We start from the raw sequence: 7,786 nt of genomic DNA, 5'->3' as shown, positions 1-7,786 counted from the left end.
CAGCTGTGGGTTTCTCGGCTCTCCATTCCCAGTTGGGTGACTATAGATGTTAACTTCCAGCCTGTGCACAATGGGGGGGTGGGCGGTTGTTGGAACCTATGCAACCATATTATACCTGCACAGGTACAGAGGCTGGGGCTTGTCTTTAGGTATGGATCCTATACTCCAGCAGAAGGTGGGAGGGCTAAAGAAGGGATAAAGAAGGATAAACTCAGGCATCTAGCTTCTGCTAATGCAAAAACCTATGACTTGAACGCTGTCAGGGTCCTCTGCAGAGCAGATTATTGGGGTCCAAGAGGAAGTGGTCAGTGATGAAAGCTGAGGGATCTGTAGCATCCAAAAGGGCTATTGTAGTCCTCAGCAGTGAAGGCAGCTGTGATTCGTGGCATTGCAGACCACTGGGACCACTGGGAACCATGTTAATCCCCACCACCTGGATGATACTGGTAATGTGAAAGAAGATTCCAAATTGAAGTAAGAATTGCAAAGACAGTCATTTAAAACAGGGTGAAGGAAATTAAGAAAGCAAGGCCTATACTTGTTTCCTGTTTCAATTTTTTGGAATATTATGGACTTTGAACTTTGTCAATTGCAATTAGTTGCATCTGGACCACTTTTTGTAACACATCTTTCTACTTTGGATTGAAATGGAGACACATATCTAACTAAATAGCTGATCATTTATTAGGTAGCCAGTTTAACTGGGTCAACATGCATCATAATTCCTTCAGAATAAGTTATGTAAATTTGTGTTTTTTACCTTTCTAAATCTACAGTCCACTTGCAATTTGGAAAATACCTTCGATTTCAGTTCACTGAAAATGTGATCCCTAAGACTGCAAATAAATGCTTTTGTTTGCCTTATAGCTTCTTCTTGGTGGACAATAGCATCTGCCTTTTTTCCTTATTCCTAGCCATCTTTAGACATCTCAGCTTTGCTAATCTTTGAGTAGGGGGAAACAGAGGCAGATCCTTCATGCAGTGCCCCAAAATGCTAGGGAAGCCAGTTGCTCACTTCATTCTTCTTTTCCCTGAGGAGAACTCGTGGCTCTGAGCAGTACCTGGAGGATGGAACGATGCAGGCAAAGTAAAACTGTTCTTCCTACCCTTTTGTGTGGTTATTTAGGATTTTTGTTCCACTGTGTTGCTGAACCTTGTTGAGCAAATATGAGCTTTTTCTTTTCTTTTCTTTTCTTTTCTTTTCTTTTCTTTTCTTTTCTTTTCTTTCTTTTCTTTTCTTTTCTTTTCTTTTCTTTTTTTTTTTGTGCATAGCTATCTAATTGTTCTTTGTTGGGGGATTAGAGGCTGGGTTCTCCTATTCCATCACCTTAGTGACATTTTATAGGTTCTTTTTTTTTTTTTTTTCCTATACGTTCTTAATTAGACTCATGAGCACCTTCAGGTCTATTTTCATTTATGAATTGCTGTCTAAGTCCTGTTTTTTGTGGAGAGATAAAGGTTAATATCTTATACTCCACCATCTTACTGATGTCACCCACAGTTTGATTTCTTATCACATCGTATGACTTGGATACTTTCTTTATTCCTCTTTCTTCCACATGAAACTTTTGATTATATTGGATCTATCTAGATAATTTAAGATAAAGTCACTATTTTATAGTCAGTTGATTACAACCTTAATTCCATCTGAAATCATAATTCCCCTTTCTCATGTAAAGGAACAGATTCACAGACTTCAAGGATTAGGATGTAAATATCTTTTGGCAGGAGTGGGGCATTATTCTTACTACCACATCAGTACTGGGCTTTACTTTTAGACTTACGAGGCTTTTAAAAGTACAATCTGAGATTTTTTTTTAATGAAAACATCCAGCACACCAAATTTATGAAGGTCAATATGCTAAATTGCTATTGCTTTCCTCCTGGAAATAATTAATCCCAATCAAATGAGTCCTCTCTTATTTTGTAATCAAGAATAATATTTCTTGGAATGCCTGTGTGGCTCAGTGGTTAAGCATCTGCCTTCAGCTAGGAGCATGATCCCAGGTTCGGGGATGGAGTCCTGCATTGGGCTCCCTGAGAGGAGTCTGCTTCTCCCTCTGCCTGTGTCTCTGCCTCTCTCTCTGTGTCTCTCAGGAATAAATAAGTAAAATCTTTATTTTTTTTTAAATTTTTATTTATTTATGATAGTCACAGAGAGATAGAGAGAGGCAGAGACACAGGCAGAGAGAGAAGCAGGCTCCATGCACCGGGAGCCGGATGTGGGACTCAATCCAGGGTCTCCAGGATCACACCCTGGACCAAAGGTGGCGCCAAACCACTACACCACCCGGGCTGCCCCGCTACAGTATTATTAAGCACAGTTGCCATGTGGTACCTTAGATGCCCAGTATTTATAACTGGAAGTTTGTACCTTTTGACTAATATTTTTCCATTTTCCCTACCTCCAGCTCCTGGCTCTTTTGTCATGTAATTTATGGATCTACTCTGTTTCTGTAAATTTGGCTGTTTTAAGATTTCACATATAAGTGATATCATATAGTATTTGTCATTCTCTGGCTTATTTCACTTAGCATAATGCCCTCAACATTCATCTGTGTATTCCAAATGGCAGGAGTTCCTCCTTTCTTACGACTGAATGACATTCCATTCTGTATCTATACCTACAAATATATACTACATTTTCCTCATCCATTTATCTATCAATGGATTCTCAGGTATAAATTTAGTCTGTTTGAGTTCTTTTACTTTTTTAAAAAATACTTTACAATGTTGTCAATTATACCTCAATAAATCCAGAAAAAAACATTATTTGGTAAATTCTTAGGAGAATTAATTAAGGATAATAATCTCATGATGCCTGCTACTTAATCTCAAATGATTTAGGAAAAAAATGGAAATTATGGAGACAGAGAAGGAAAATGGGAAGAGGAGGGTAAAGGAATAAAAACAGAATGCAACCAGTGAACCATTGACATTAGTTCTAGCTCAAAAATACACAGGAATTAATTGTATTATTCTTCCAGCTTTTCTGTAAAGATGATTCCAGATGATCACATTGAAATTGAGTGCTCTATAATCTTATCCAAAATTGTTACATTTTATGCAATTTTGGATCAGTGATTTTAATACATTAGCTTTAGTTTATACCAGCCTGTTTTAAAATTTCAAAGGTCGAAACACTGGTATAGATAAACACATTTAGAACCATTTACAGTTGTAAACATAATTGGAAAAAAAAAAGATTGTCAACAAAGGAAATAAATATTCTGCATAATAAAGTTAAAAAAAAAAACAAATCTGCCATTTATCAGCTGTGAGCTTTTGGACAATTTACTCAGCATCTCTGGTTCTCAATTTCTTCATCTATAAAGAGGGAATAGTAAAGACACCTACATTATAGTACTATGGTGAAGATTAAATTAGATAATCCATGTAACACACATAGTAATTTCTGACGCATCATAAACGTTTAAAATAATGATAGCCTATGGCAGAAAAAAATATCTCTGGGCAAAAGTCATCCTTCTGCATTCTGCACTTTTCAGAATAAATCTGTAATACATCCACCCTACCCCCAGTTCTTTGTTGTTGTTGTTTTAACGTAGGTATTTATTGTCATAAACTTCCTTTTTAGAACTGCTTTTGTTTCATCCCATAAATTTTGGGTGTTGTACTTCGACAGAAATGGCTATTGGTTACCTCAGTGACAAAACCTGCCTGTGCCCTCTGCTGCTGCTGAGGCCCATGCCGACAAACACTATGAAGCCCTCTGCTGTGAAAGCTTCAGGAAATCTGTGACTTCCACAGGGCCTGTTCAGGTCCTTAGTAACAATGTTGCAGGGGTCCTGCCCCCACCTGCTGCATGGTTGATCCTGATAATTCCTGTTCTTCATTGTCCCTCACTGTCTGCACTCATCTCAGCTAAGCCAAGCCCCCTAGCAATTTTCCTGTGCAGTTACCCTGTTTTTTGCTCCACTATATTGCTATAGATTCATAAATGTTCTTGTATTATTTTCCTGATTTCATAAAATTGTTTATCGGTTTTCTTGTAGCTCTCTGAGAACTTAGAGGACAACTGTTTTGAATTTTTTGTCACGTAATTGATGAATCTAAATTTCTATAGAGTCACTTACTGGAAGTTTTCTGCCTTCATTTAGTAGTCTCATGTTTCCCTGTTTCTTCCTGATCCCTGTAGCCTTGCATGTGTGTCTTTTAGGTAGAAGCTAAATATGAGCAATGGAAGGAACTCCCTAAGGCAGAGTCCGAAGTTCTTGAGGGAGGAATGATAGAGACATGAGCTAAGGCAAGAATGGTCATAAATAAACTACACATTAAAAGCCTGGGGGCAAAACTATCCTTACCTTGTGGCTTCTAAGGCCACAGGGCTTGGAAGGGTCTGATATAGATCAAGAGCCACAGGTGGAGAGCATGCCTTCTTCTCCTCTTCCACCTCTACCTCAGGGTAACTCCTAGACTCATTACAATGCATTCGCATTGCTGGTAGAGCGCCCCCCTCCCCCCACAATGGAGAAAGACTGCCATGAGGGTTCAAGTACAAATCTTATAAAGCCAAAAACTTCTCTCCCAACCTGTGGGAGGAGTTTCCCAAATAACTGGAGGCTGCCCCTGTTAGAGATCAACCCACTGTACTTCATAGCTTCTCTCAGCCAAGAGACACTAAACAATATCCAATCCCAAAACAATCTAGGGGCCAGTTCACTTTGCAGAACCTGCCTGTTATCCCACCTTGAGAATGTATTTTGCTTTAATAAAGTCTAGCCTAGTGATGCACAACACCAAGTATAGAGGCATGTTGAGGTTGAAGGGCATGTGGTGTCTTGTTGGCTCAGGCATCTGGAGTCTACAACATGGACAACTCTGTGATCTTTAGTGGAAGCTATAGGGGCTTACATTAGATCCACAGGCTGTTGGGGTCTTCAGCGATGCCTTCAAGTCCGGCTGCTAGGGATCAGAGTAGGCTGTAATGGTGGCCAGAGCTGGTTCTAGGTACACACATGGCTCTGGGGGCTGGCTGCCTACGCCTTCATGGTGGTTGTGGCAAGCATCCATGGTAAGAGCTGAGGCCAACTGCAAGCACACAAGCAGCTGCTGGGGCACGGGCTGTCCATGTGTACTTGAGTTAGAGCCAGTAGTATGCAGGTGCCTGAGTACAGGGGCTAGCAGCAGGCCTATTCAGCAGTGAAGGCCAGTCTCTGGAGTAGGGATCCAGATCCATTGCAGCTGTGGGTTTCTCGGCTCTCCATTCCCAGTTGGGTGACTATAGATGTTAACTTCCAGCCTGTGCACAATGGGGGGGTGGGCGGTTGTTGGAACCTATGCAACCATATTATACCTGCACAGGTACAGAGGCTGGGGCTTGTCTTTAGGTATGGATCCTATACTCCAGCAGAAGGTGGGAGGGCTAAAGAAGGGATAAAGAAGGATAAACTCAGGCATCTAGCTTCTGCTAATGCAAAAACCTATGACTTGAACGCTGTCAGGGTCCTCTGCAGAGCAGATTATTGGGGTCCAAGAGGAAGTGGTCAGTGATGAAAGCTGAGGGATCTGTAGCATCCAAAAGGGCTATTGTAGTCCTCAGCAGTGAAGGCAGCTGTGATTCGTGGCATTGCAGACCACTGGGACCACTGGGAACCATGTTAATCCCCACCACCTGGATGATACTGGTAATGTGAAAGAAGATTCCAAATTGAAGTAAGAATTGCAAAGACAGTCATTTAAAACAGGGTGAAGGAAATTAAGAAAGCAAGGCCTATACTTGTTTCCTGTTTCAATTTTTTGGAATATTATGGACTTTGAACTTTGTCAATTGCAATTAGTTGCATCTGGACCACTTTTTGTAACACATCTTTCTACTTTGGATTGAAATGGAGACACATATCTAACTAAATAGCTGATCATTTATTAGGTAGCCAGTTTAACTGGGTCAACATGCATCATAATTCCTTCAGAATAAGTTATGTAAATTTGTGTTTTTTACCTTTCTAAATCTACAGTCCACTTGCAATTTGGAAAATACCTTCGATTTCAGTTCACTGAAAATGTGATCCCTAAGACTGCAAATAAATGCTTTTGTTTGCCTTATAGCTTCTTCTTGGTGGACAATAGCATCTGCCTTTTTTCCTTATTCCTAGCCATCTTTAGACATCTCAGCTTTGCTAATCTTTGAGTAGGGGGAAACAGAGGCAGATCCTTCATGCAGTGCCCCAAAATGCTAGGGAAGCCAGTTGCTCACTTCATTCTTCTTTTCCCTGAGGAGAACTCGTGGCTCTGAGCAGTACCTGGAGGATGGAACGATGCAGGCAAAGTAAAACTGTTCTTCCTACCCTTTTGTGTGGTTATTTAGGATTTTTGTTCCACTGTGTTGCTGAACCTTGTTGAGCAAATATGAGCTTTTTCTTTTCTTTTCTTTTCTTTTCTTTTCTTTTCTTTTCTTTCTTTTCTTTTCTTTTCTTTTCTTTTCTTTTTTTTTTTGTGCATAGCTATCTAATTGTTCTTTGTTGGGGGATTAGAGGCTGGGTTCTCCTATTCCATCACCTTAGTGACATTTTATAGGTTCTTTTTTTTTTTTTTTTCCTATACGTTCTTAATTAGACTCATGAGCACCTTCAGGTCTATTTTCATTTATGAATTGCTGTCTAAGTCCTGTTTTTTGTGGAGAGATAAAGGTTAATATCTTATACTCCACCATCTTACTGATGTCACCCACAGTTTGATTTCTTATCACATCGTATGACTTGGATACTTTCTTTATTCCTCTTTCTTCCACATGAAACTTTTGATTATATTGGATCTATCTAGATAATTTAAGATAAAGTCACTATTTTATAGTCAGTTGATTACAACCTTAATTCCATCTGAAATCATAATTCCCCTTTCTCATGTAAAGGAACAGATTCACAGACTTCAAGGATTAGGATGTAAATATCTTTTGGCAGGAGTGGGGCATTATTCTTACTACCACATCAGTACTTGGCTTTACTTTTAGACTTACGAGGCTTTTAAAAGTACAATCTGAGATTTTTTTTTAATGAAAACATCCAGCACACCAAATTTATGAAGGTCAATATGCTAAATTGCTATTGCTTTCCTCCTGGAAATAATTAATCCCAATCAAATGAGTCCTCTCTTATTTTGTAATCAAGAATAATATTTCTTGGAATGCCTGTGTGGCTCAGTGGTTAAGCATCTGCCTTCAGCTAGGAGCATGATCCCAGGTTCGGGGATGGAGTCCTGCATTGGGCTCCCTGAGAGGAGTCTGCTTCTCCCTCTGCCTGTGTCTCTGCCTCTCTCTCTGTGTCTCTCAGGAATAAATAAGTAAAATCTTTATTTTTTTTTAAATTTTTATTTATTTATGATAGTCACAGAGAGATAGAGAGAGGCAGAGACACAGGCAGAGAGAGAAGCAGGCTCCATGCACCGGGAGCCGGATGTGGGATTCGATCCTGGGTCTCCAGGATCGCGCCCTGGACCAAAGGCAGGCGCCAAACCGCTGCGCCACCCAGGGATCCCAGTAAAATCTTTAAAGAGAAGGAGGAGGGGGAGGGGGAGGGGGAGGGGGAGGGGGAGGGGGAGGAGGAGGAGGAGGAGGAGGAGGAGGAGGAGGAGGAGGAGGAGAAGAAGAAGAAGAAGAAGAAGAAGAAGAAGAAGAAGAAGAAGAAGAAGAAGAAGAAGATGATTTCTTTGGGTTCCTGAATGGCTCAATCAGTTGAGCTTCTGACTGTTGGTTTCAGCCCAGGTCATGGTCTCAGGAGTCATGAGATTGAGCCCCACAGCAGGCTCTGTGATCATAGGGAGTCTGCTT

Source organism: Vulpes vulpes, unplaced genomic scaffold (genome assembly GCF_048418805.1).
Source record: "Vulpes vulpes isolate BD-2025 unplaced genomic scaffold, VulVul3 u000000711, whole genome shotgun sequence".
NCBI classification, from domain to species: Eukaryota; Metazoa; Chordata; class Mammalia; order Carnivora; family Canidae; genus Vulpes; species Vulpes vulpes.
The sequence above is the reverse complement of the archived record's forward strand: the minus strand, read 5'-3'. Positions refer to the sequence as shown.